At 36.5% G+C, this 12,632-nt stretch overlaps 1 protein-coding gene across 4 annotated transcripts in view; it reads right to left on the minus strand.

Moving 5' to 3' along the window:
• ZEB2 (zinc finger E-box binding homeobox 2) overlaps positions 1–12,632 on the minus strand; it is a 136,067-nt gene that overhangs the window by 108,311 nt on the left and 15,124 nt on the right. The window contains exon 3 of one of the 4 annotated variants that reach the window (XM_075933329.1): positions 5,162–5,254. The exons of the other annotated variants lie outside the window; for them this stretch is intronic. The gene's annotated coding sequence lies outside the window, so the exon portion shown is untranslated. The remainder of the gene's footprint in view (positions 1–5,161; positions 5,255–12,632) is intronic. 4 annotated transcript variants of the gene reach the window in all.

The raw sequence follows: 12,632 nt of genomic DNA on the forward strand, positions 1-12,632 counted from the left end.
TGCGCAGTAGCGAGGATGGCGAAACACAAACAGGGCACGTTCGTTTACATAGGAACACCTGCTTAGCATGATAGCAGATGTCAGTCAGCAAGCAGAACACAAAAGAAAAATATCAACAACAGCAAACTAGAACCATTTTCAACTCAGTGTGGTGAAATCTCTTTTGCAGTAATAAAAATTACAGGGCGTTCATCTATAAATTGAAGAAGCAGAGCAACAATTTGGGAACTCTTGTTCGACACTCCCTGGGGAATGGGTCAAAAAATCAAGCTAAACTCCTGCTTGGATTACATGATATTTAACATTGTAAAACCTTTGTTGTTCAAGATGGCATTTCTTTCAAGCTTGATTCAAAAAAAAGAATGAAACATCTTGCAGATATCATCATAAATACTTGGGTTTTTTTAAATGTATGGTAAAGTTACTTTAGTGGTACAATACACAGCACTGTTCCTTTATAGTTCAGAGTGTGTCAGCATTTCCATTACAACCCCTTATTTTCAGGACTTTATTCTACCCATAAAAATTTTGTTCTGGAATGAATTTTGCCTTCACTTTTTCAGACTGAGAGTGAATTTTTTTTTTTACATATTTTATTAAATAAAATGAGGTGCCTGTTTGAGAAAAATGGGAAGTTCATGGTTTTCAGATGCTCTCTCACAGTAGTTTCAGTTAGTCTTTCTTCTTAAATAAAAATGTTCATGTGGATAGTCCACAAGAAGCACCTTTGTATTTGGGTATTAATAAGTTCCCCAAATGACATATGCAGTAACTACTTTTCCTAAGGATTTTTAATATTCAGAGCAAGTCAAGTTGTGTGGGTCCATGCATTAAAGGCTCCCTAAGTATGCATTGACTTGATACCCAGTAATGGCTTCTAAGGAGCCATTATGTAGTACCATGTCAATGATCCATGCATTGAGGACTCCCTAAGTACGCATTGACACGATAGACCGTAACGGCTCTGAAGAAGCCGTTATGGTCTATCATGCCAATGATCTGCGGATATTGGCAGTGCCTCCTGCACTTCCATAGAGGTTGTAAAAGTCTCTGAAGAAGGTATTATGATCTCATTGGAAGAACCATCAATCAGATCAATGACAGGTTTTGTTTTTCCATTTTTTCACCTTATCTTTCTGGAGTTTGCTTTTCCTTGAAAACCAGATTCAAAGAGCTGTCAGAACATTAATGCTGTTAGTGTAGGGACTCTAGTTTTTCACTAGTGTAAGAAAGATCAGAACCTAGTACAGGGTATGTAGTCTCTAACTCTCCTGCTAACTGTTTGGCCTTAGCCAAGTTACATAACCTAGTTGTAATCTCAGTTTTCTCATGTACGTCTAATAATACTCCCTGAACAATATGGGGTGTGATCTGAGATCCTGAGTTGTCATTGCTTTGGAGGTACAAATTACTAGTGTAGGAAATATAAAGTTAAAGCTTTTTCTCACCTTTGAGCCACAGGATATTGGGTTGAACTAATTAGTTTGAATGCCATACATCTTCTAACCAAACACACAGGCACAACCTGTGCTTTGAAAGGGATGCTTCATCTCTGAATTTCCTGCTATTCTGTAAGTTTCAGTATGGTCTATTTAAGTGTCTGGTTTTGGTGTGTGTTTCATGATCTGTGTGCTTGACAAAACATCATCCTCATTTGTTCTGCTGACACGCATTTCTGTGAAAACATTCTGAGTTTCTTTTTCCCTGTGTTCCTGATAAAGCCTTGGGGAAATGGGCTGGAACTTTTTTGGAGGAGAAATACAAAATGTCAGAATGAAGCTTTACTTCATGACTATTGTAAGACCAAAGAAAAGGGACTAAGTGGCTTGTTGTGTTTGCATGTGCTCTTCCATACTTTCCTTTGGTAACCTAGACGTTTTTATTTTGCAACGTAATGCTTATTTTAGGGTTTTTCTGGAGAGGTGGGCTATACTACAGTACCTTTATACATCACTGGCACCCCATCCATTTTATATATTATATCCTCATATTCTGGTCTACTTAAGATGTGTTCAAACATGGACAAGTGATCTGTTTTAGCTTGTTCTAACAACCAACAGAATAACACAGTTAAGAATTGCAGTGTGAACTAAACATCAAAGCAACCTTATCTCTCTTTCAGAAGCCAAAGTAAAGATCTTGTCAAAAGTCTGCAGCCAAGATTCAGGAAGAGAAGGTGGGAATCTGTGAGAGCAGAGTGGCAGAGTGTGGAAGAAGGCTAGGTGACTGTCTAGAATTGTCAAAGGAGTTGCAGAAAAGATTGGGAATGGGGAAAGGAAGAGAAGTATACTATGAAGAAGAATGGAGTAGTGGAAACAGTTGGGAAAATTAGAGAACCTATGGGTGCAGCGGGACTGAACTTGAAGAATATTTCAGTGAACCAAAAGGAAAAAGAAAAGCAGTCAGGAAGCTAGGAAACTACTAGCTAGGGCCAAAGAGGGCCCACAAGCTCTGAGGATGTAGGCATTGGGCCAGTGAAGAATCAGAAAATATCTTCAGGCCAAAATTTTCAAAAGCAGCCACTGATTTTGGGTGCCTTAATTTTTGACTGTCCAACTGGAGAGGCTTAGGACCTGATTTTCAGAAGTACTGAGCACCTGCAGCTCCTGCTAGTACGAAATCACTGAGGCATCCAGAATGGCTGAATTTGCAAATGTGACTGTATACTCGGCATCTGGAATTGAACAGTAATTTAAAGGTTTCTGATCACAGCAACATCAACAGGTAGCTAAGTGAGGAAGAAGACAATAGAACACAGGCTGAAGTCTAGAAGCCCAAAACATAGCCTGTTATTATTGTGACCTAGACCAAATGTCCTACAGCTCTGTTGTGCCAATATGCTAGCCACTAGTCACATATGACTATTTGGCTGGTTGAGCATGTCTAGTTCGCTATAGCAACAGCCACTAGGGCTACTGCTTCAGAACTGGTTGGGCATCACGGCTATAGTTAATAATGGAATTTCCATCTCACATAGAAAACAATTTTTTGCCCATTGGGTTGAAAATGAAACCTCCAGTGGCAAATAATGCTGATCAGAATGCATCATCAGGGTCCATAGTCCACTGTGGGTTGCTTTTTCAACCTGCAAAGATTAATCTTCCATCATAAACCCAAGCCCAGTCAGCATATCTACCTATATTTTGTACTGAAATTCTATGTAATCTTTCTGTCTTTTAAATCAAAACAACTGAAGACAGTGAAATTCCTGGGAGAGAAAAAGCACTGCAACAACAACAAAGATACTATTTTGCACTGACACAGGATAGATTTAATGAGAAATCTCTAATATGAACTTTCAAGTCCCTGACATTGACTTACTGCATCATCAGCATGTGATGAAATCTTGGTGTGAATTACAGGTATGCATTCTAATGGCTCTGTAATGTTCCCAGTGTCTTGGATTGAGCAGTCATTGTTCTCCTTTGTATGTAACTATTAATGAGATCTGTATATAATATAATTGAAGGTTTAGCAATTTTAACCAGCTGTGTCTCTAAGAGGAAAACTGACACAATGTAATGTTTTGTGTCTTTTTTGTCAATGTAAACCAGTCCTTGAAAAGGTGCAAATCTCTGAGCAAAGTACATTTTCTAAAATTCTAAGCCTTTTTAAGAAAGGTACACAATGCAGGAATATGCAGCTGCAATTTTAAAAAGGCTACTGTTCCTTTAATGCCCAGCTGGTCCTGAGATGTAATAAAATTGACATATTGATTCTTTAGAATTTACAAATGCCTGTTTCATAAACTCCATCTCCAAAGCCTAGGCATCTTTAGAGCACTGTCATTTTTTTCTCCAAATGGATCAATTATGTGCCCACGTAATCCTGTTACCTGTGAAATCCATGCATACTTCTCCCATTTGCTGCAGTTCCCAGGCGGACAAACTTGCATTATGTACGCATAAACAAACAGAGCATTTTCCTGATATTAGGGATTGTTTTCAAAGTGAAAGGCAATCTCCTGGGTCCTTTACTCAAAAAACATACATAGTATGCCTGTTCCTTCAAGTAACCTCACAGCACTATATGTATAATTATTACACAACACAGCCAATCCTTAAAAAAACATAGAGTTCTGCTATCTTAAATGTTCCAACTGCAACAAGGAATTGCTACTGCTATAGTTAACTCTAATTTTTCTATTGAATAAAACTTTTTAAGTTCTCTACCAGCCTTTTTGTTTGATATTTTTTTTCTGCATTTCTGATTCTCACCAGAAATGTTTCTGCATGACTTGAATATCTGGAAAATAACCAGAACTGCAAACTTTGCTGCATATCTTTTTATTTATAAAGTAAAAAGCTTAGTATTTTCATCACAATAAATGTATCTCCATAATCTACACACACACACACACACACACCAGAGACATTAACTGGTACACATACACTTGCATTACACATACAATAAAATTCCCTTATTCCTATGAGATACTACTTACATATGTAGTACATATGCATGTACATATGCCAATATATACATATTTAAATACACACACGTATGTATAATCACAACATATGAACAGAAAAACAGAAAATAAATGTGTTTTTCTCTTTATATGAATTCTTTATAAAGTACTGTGAATATACATAGATATGAATTATTGTTTTATTCTTTCAGGCTGTGCTGTATCTGATTTTCTATACTTCACTGGGCATCCCACAGTTCAGTTATACTACACTTGCCCTGTACAATTTGTCTCTAAAAGGTTCCCAAAATTATGAAACATCTTGTCTGCTGCATGACCAGAGTGCCTCCAAATGAGGTGCATGCATACATACAGAAAGAATGGCACTATAAACAAACAAACAAACATTTTATGCTCAGAACCTTGTACAAGTGGCCCAATGCACCATTGCTATTGTTCAGGAGTGGTTTTAAAGATAAATGGCTGCATGTTAACCAGATTTGACATGCTGTACAAAAGCAGCCACCTTTGGTCCCATGACACAGCCAAATAGAAAACACAACAAGCAATCCTGGCAAAGATGTCCGACACGAATAAAAGCACAACAATTTGTCACATAGTCATTGTGAAATGTTTGAGGCTTTGGGGCTTGTCATAGGACAGCAAAGATAAGGCACTGTGCAGAATAGTGAAGTATGAGGATTCTTGGGAGGTGGAAGAGTAAAAGTTGAAAAAAGTCATGATACTTGCAAAGGGGATGTTTTCTTTTGGTTCTTCTCAAAGACCCAGATGCTGTAATTACTTAAATGAAGAAGCTTGGTTGTTTTGATAGCTGATTGAAATCTGACATGTAATGTAAAAACATGTAGTTTACTTTGGAGTTCAGGAATATACAAAGCTATTTTTCTTGCCCCAAATCAATGTAACACTAAAAGCTTAGTTTATAAAGTAGGGAGCATCATTTATCTTGGACCTAATCTTCTTCATATGTCTTAAGTTACTACTCCTTACTCATGGAAGTGGACCCACAAAATTCAAAGGTTCTAATTATGGCTACGGAGTTATGTTTACATGAACTGAGCAAGATCTTTTCCCTTGTCTTCTTTTGGGTTTAGATGATATTGAAGAGAAAACCAAAACCAAAAACTTTTGCTCAAATTTCTACATTGAGCTTGACCAAAATATTTTCATATATATATATATATATATATATATATATATATATATATATATATGCGCCTCAAATCAACTTTTTATAACCCAAATCTGTGTCCCACAGAATTTACTGGTAAAACTTTCTTCAATGGAACCAGCGTTTGGACACACATGTTCTTCTTTAGGTTTCAGTTTATCTTTACTGCTTCCAAACTGAAATGAGATTCAAATGCTTCTGTGCAGCTGCTTTCTAACTCTGCATAACATAGCTAATGTTTTAAAATACGTCCCAGTCAACCATAATCATTGCTTCAATGATTATTGCTAGCTTCTGCCCATTCAATATTAAAAATAGTAGTTATTTAAAAGTTAAGTTGTATTCTAAATTATAACAATAAGGTATTTAACAAACTGTAAGAATTTGATTATTTGATACATGTATTCATAATTTTCTTAGTCAATTCTCTTTGCATCTGATTAGTTTATCATGAAACCATAATAATAAAAATATGTCTGCAGTTTCTAAGGATTTCAGAGTCCTTTGTAAATACTAAACCTTACATCTGAAAGTGGTAGGGATTATGTGCCCATGATACGGTACCAATGAGATACAGGAACACAAGCAAAGAGAAGTTAACTGACATGCCCCACAGCACATGACTCTTGATTCTGATCTTGTCTTCCACAGCTATAGAATGGTATGATATCTCTCACTACACACTAATGGAGGGGAGAGCTGATACAGGCCCAAAGAATCACCAGCAGAACCAAATCCAGGTCTCCTGGCTCACTGTTTTATTCTCTGACCAGAACATTTTCCCAGTAATACACTATATTTAAATAAATTAATATTCCCTGACCTGTGCTTGTCCATTCAAAGTACTGATTACCATGTGGAGGTAAAGCACATGAAACAAGCAGCAGTAAATGCTCTAAAATTCACAGGGTCACTGGGCTTGCCGAAAGGAAAAAAACAAGTTTCTCTAAGAAAAGGTAACTGTTACACTAAAGACAGACTAATAAAATGACTAGCAATACTTATGTAATTACATGAGTAAAACAAAATCCTTACAGATTTTGTAGACTAGCTTTCTTTAATTAAAATTGTGATGCTTGGAAGCCATCTCACAGCTTCAATGTATCATTACTACCTGATAACCAACACTTGCTTTTCCCTGTTTGGAAATAAAACTAAGTCTACATCTACAGCATTCAAAGAGCAACATTATCAAAAGCAAAAGTTATTTTTATATATACATATGCATAAATCTAAAGTTTGTTTTGAAGTCCAACAATCCTGCAATGACTGGTCAAATCATTTAGTGCTGTGAATTTTTGTAGTCCGCCCTGCTTTATATGTGCTGGAATTGATTCGTTCATTTATTTATTTATTTATTTGAAATTACATTAACCTGTAACATATTGGTTGCTGTGAAGTTTGTGCCTAATTGCTTGGGTCCAAAAGGATGTGTTTTAGTTAGAAATTAGTATTTCTGGTTTATCATTCAACATTTATGAAAAAGCACGAATCATCTAAGAAAAAAAATCTCTCTATATATAACCTGTTTAACAGTTCTCTTGAAATATTAAACAAATGTTTAGAAGAAGAGTTTTTAAAGAAAATATCAGTTCTGTGGAAACTTTTCTAGTGCATTGCAGAAATGGTAACCAAGAAATCATAAGTTTGATGTCAGATTAACTACTTTGTTCTGCAGTATCTATACTCTAGTATTAAAACTAAATGCCAATCTATATTGCCTTTGTGAGGACAGCATATTTTAAACACATAGCATATATTGGAAGAAATTCAGACTCACTAAGAATGTCAATCAACATTTTGGCCTTTGTAAAGAATCTTAGTCAGGCATTTTGTTTACTTAAACTTTATCGGATGTCACGACAAATGTAGTAGGATTGCTTTCAGAAAGTGAAAAACTGATATTATGCCATCTATGCAGCATTTGCTCAGTATTCACTACAAACAGGAGAAAAAAGATACAGAATGCATGGATTGATTTTCAAATTACCTCAATATTTTGAAAACATTTTCACCTGCATGCTGAGAATGTTAAGAATGGGAAGGAAGGCAATTGTGCATTTGCACAGCCTCCACTGCATTCATTTATAAATTACCTCATCACTGACTGAAATTAACACTGATTCTTACAGGCAATTTCTCAATTTCCAATGCTAATTACATTTTTTTTACTTTTAAATTCTGTACCACCTGTTTTGGGCAAGACATCTTAGGCAGCGCGACCGCATTTAATCACAATTTTAATTAACCGCCCTGTAGATGTGAAAAAGAAGCAATTATAATGTAGATGAATGATGATTTTTCTGCATTAAATTGTTTTGTTTCCCTGGTATGTTGATTGTAACACAGCACACAAATACAGTAACTGTACAATTTTTTTCTATTGTAATTTAGTAATTGTTTTTGGAAAACCAGTTTGGGAATGAGTGACTTCATCTGTTTACAAATTGATTGATACTGTTAACTCACTGATTGCTGCAGCATACATTTTGTATTGCACAGCCTAACATAAAATATACTTAGGCATGCATAGATTTTGCAGCACCATTTTGGAATCTGAAAATCAACTGTAACTGAAATATGTTTTCCTTGAGCGTGCTAATATCGGTTGGGGCTGATGATATGATAATCAGGAAACAATGGTTCTTCTGATTCCATCACTGGTAGAAACCCTCGGATTTAATCTGATAGTCTATAAACTAAGTTATTTGAATCGTGCAGTAGCAGGCCTGGGAGCTGGGGGGCTGGCAAGTCAGAAGCTTGCACAACTCATTCAGATGAGTATCGCAAGAAGCACCGAAGTGATGTAAAGAAACAGTAATGGAAAAAAATAGATGTGTGGCTTATAAATTAAGGAATTGTTACTGAAACATTGTCCTGGTATGCTGTTGGACTGACTATCTCCAGCTACGCAATACAGTTCAACAACATCTAATTCAGACTCATGGCTTGCACATCCAAATATATATATATATATATATATATATATATATATATATATATATATATATATATATATATATATATATATAAATTTGGATGTGCAAGCCATGAGTCTAAATGAGATGTTATTGAACTGTTTGGCTTAGCTGCAGATAGCCAGACCAATATATATAATATTTAAATAGATAGATAGAAAATTACTTAGAGAGCTATAGATATACATCTAGATATATATCTCAATGAAGAGAAATTCAGAGATCTTATTTGTGTGAGGCAAAGTCTGTTTCTTTCTCAGGAAGGAACACAACACTGAAGCAGAAGAGAATCAGATGTTCAGTACTAGCACTGCCTGGTTATTTGGAACTGAAGACAGAACAAGTATTATCCTGTGGAGAGAGCCTGAGTACTGCTCTGGTGGGAATAGCCTCCCCGGTTGGGTGACTTCCATTGAACAACATGGGCACCTGGATTAAAAGAACTCCTTCCCTCAGAAGAGTTAGAATTTTAAGGCTCCAGGATTGTGGTTTTAGCCTCATAGTGCCTTGAGATGGTTATCTCTCCTGAACAACCTGACAGTGGGGCTAAAAGTGAGTGTAACCATGAAAGGAGGATATAGTTCATTGGTACCAGCTGCCCACTCTATGGTTTCCCTCTTTTCCAGTCCTCATGCTGGGAGGTCCGTAGCCACCAGAGTTTGTAAAGTGAGAAGTAATTTGGCCTATGCAACATCCTGTCACAGTCAGGTGTATATTATAATCAGCAGCAGATGTAGAGCAGGAAAGGTACAAAGAGAGGAAACAATGCCTATATTAGGCCCAGTCCTGCTTTGCAGATTTCAATGATTTTTTCTAGTAATGTCAAAGGGACCATGATGGAAACCACTGTTAGGGGCCCTACATCTTCAGTCTGTTTTTTTAAATATTTGCTAATAAAGTATTAATAAAGAGCATAAAATCTGCAACCAGGCTCATTTTGAATGTTTAGTAAGAATCCATCTTATCCATACATAAGAGAGCCTATTATCTCACTGGGCAGGAGATTTACATGCGTAACTTCCATTAACTCTTATGGGAGTTAGGCACGTAAATCTCTCATGCATCTAGAGAAGAAAAGACCACATAAGGTCTTGTGATCTATACTGCTAGTAGCTTTAAGTCCCTTTCATTTATAAAGCTATACAAAAATTAACCATTAAAGCTTATTCTGTGCAAGCTGTCCCCCTACATATATCACCCAGCTTGCTGTTTGAAGTACTTGATGTAAATGCATACTGAGAAAAGGTACCACAGAAAGCAAGCCCATTCATTTCAGTTAGTAAAACTGTCATAGTTGAAAGGAAGCAGACTAAGGGCAGGTAGAAAAATTGTACAGGTTTTGCCCAGCAGATTCAATTTCAGATTTAGGCTCTAGACAGGCTGAATGGTTTGGAAAAGAAATACTTTCATTTTATTGAGCATTCCCTTCCCCTCCTTACAGTTCTCAAGTAAAGCACTATGTCTTAGAAAGGAATAGGACAAAATATCCCTAAAATATTTACATAATCAAACTAAGGTGCTCTGCTGCCTACAATAATAATAATAATGAATCCAAATACCTTTTATTTCATAGACTTTTTGAGCTAAAACGTTCATTAGAAATCCTGAAAAACAACAGCTGAGCTCCTGCTGGGATCTGATGTCTCACCACAAACCTTTCTATAAGCGCTTTGTTTTTCATATGAAACAAAGAGGAAAATACCTGATCCCAAGCTTCTGTAAGTTGCAGCTCCCTATATCTTCACACCCTGACCTACTGAACATTCCTTCCAGCAAAGCACTGCTTCCCATGGCTACCTCCTTCGTGCAAGCTAGCTAACTAATCTCTTAGCAAACACTTTCAGCCAAACCTGAACTGAGTTTTAAAAAGAAGAAAAACTTTTTAGAGATAAAGCCGGAGGTATCTCCAACAGGAGACCATCAGAATCTAAATTCTGCTGAGATGTAAAGTTATTCTCATTCATTGAATATGTTTTAAAAAATCTAAACCTTGTTTTCTTTCCACTAACTTGCCAATAATCATGTCACTGTGCTCACAGGTATTTGCAAAGTTCTCCTTTTATCACAGCAGCACCATTGGGATGATATGTTGTTTGAAAAGTCCAACCCAGCTGGCCCTGTCTGCACAGAGGGTAACCTTTCTTCAGGAGCTTATAAGAAAATCCACTGTTGAAATAAATAACAACTCTCAAGAAATGATCAAAGAAAAAATAAATCTTTTACCCTAATAAGACTTTTTAAACTGAAATCCCATTTTTAACTGGATAACAGTTAAGAGGCTAGTGGCCACCTATCTATCTGGGAGCTACGTTTTAAATGTTAGGTGCACTGACATTGAAGAGACAAATGGATCTGTGGTTCTTTGAAAGTGAAATCTTTTAAAATAAAGTTCATATGTATTATATGAAAACATATTGTTTGGAATTTAAGTTCTAATATCTAGGAATAAACAGAGCATTAAATCAAGCAATACTGTGACAAGGCCAATATGCACATGGATGATGCCAGCGAGGCATCTCCAGCCCTTTGTTCACAGCTTAACAAAACTGTGCCGTCACACCACTTTAGCTCAACAGTGCCTGTCGAATGGGCATCAGCAGATCAGCCAATGCCTGTCACACACACAGCTGAAAAACTGTTTGAAAGCAAGGCTTACTTTAGCACAAGTCTGGTAGGAGAAGTAAGAAGGATTTTTAATCATCTAGTAAAGACCAATAAATAAATAATTTTAAAATGGAGGAAAATATAGAATTTAATGCAACTGGGAGGTAGAAAGATTCTAAATAGGATGTAGAGATATTTTTACTAAGTAAAATTTCACCCCTGATTTTTTTTAAAATAATCTAAAACCTTTGTGTCATCTTGATGTAAGGCTTTCATGTGACAGAACACAAGTGAAATAACATATTCAAGGAAATGTTGGGGGGGTGGTTTCTAATTATCTTTGCAGATAAACATATCTCACTCCTCTCTTTTTAGCTGATCAAAATATGTTTTTACTGGTATTAACAACCTTTTTAGTCATTTTTCTTAACATTTGTGGTACATAAACACCACACTTCTCCAGAAAAGAATCACAGCAAAGTAACTTGTTAATTCTAATTCTGACAACTTTTGATCGTCACACCCACTCTTTATTTTCCTTTTTTTTTAAATGCTTCTCTTCAAAGTCTATAAGAGGTTCCAATTCCCTAGAACTTTAGCATGATCTCATTAGGTCTCACCACTTTTCTTTAGGCATCCAATCAGATTAAACCAGACTTTGTATACAGTGATGCAGAGTTAGTCTTTCCTGATTCTAGGAACTTGATAAAGGTACTTGATCCCGCAGCCCTGAAAAACTTCACTGTATCCAGTACTATTAAGACCTAAAACATTTAGATTTGATGCCCCCCCTCTCCCGCTAAAGTTGAAAAGCTTAGCCTCTCTCTGTGTGTGTGTGTCTTTCACTCTGCTGCTGTCAGTTTGCTGCCTGCACTTTAGCTGTCTCTTTCCCAGTCCCTACCCTGTCAGTTTCTGGCCTGCCAATTTCAACTTGAAGCTTGACTGGGCTGATTTGATGCAAATACCTCCAGGGAAAACCCTGAAACTGATGAACAGTTATGTCAAGTCGATTTTGCACCATCGGGAAAAGGTAACCTCTGCGAGAAAAAAAAACAACAAGGTTAAAGAGACAAGGGCTTTTCACGTGTAATACCACTGCTGCACATCTCGTTCACTGTTTACCATCCCTCAGAAATTGTAACTGTCAGAATTAGTCCTAATTGCAGATGCGAAAGCTGCCATTATAATAAAAACGGAGGCAGTGCAGGCATTAAATGTAGCAGCCTAATTTGTGAGACTACTGAAAAGGTAGAGTAAATGAATATTTCATTACTTTAATTACCAGGGACTACTCTTTTCTTGCTGTCTTATGATAAGTGTTGCTGTAACTAGCAACAGCAAACATCCACTAAAACATAAAGTGCAATAATAGTACTGCTGTCAGGATCACTGCTTTAAAATACGGGGGTGGAGTGGAGAATATAATGGTTTCTATGTCTTAGAGATT

Source organism: Pelodiscus sinensis, chromosome 7, assembly GCF_049634645.1.
Source record: "Pelodiscus sinensis isolate JC-2024 chromosome 7, ASM4963464v1, whole genome shotgun sequence".
NCBI lineage: Eukaryota > Metazoa > Chordata > Testudines > Trionychidae > Pelodiscus > Pelodiscus sinensis.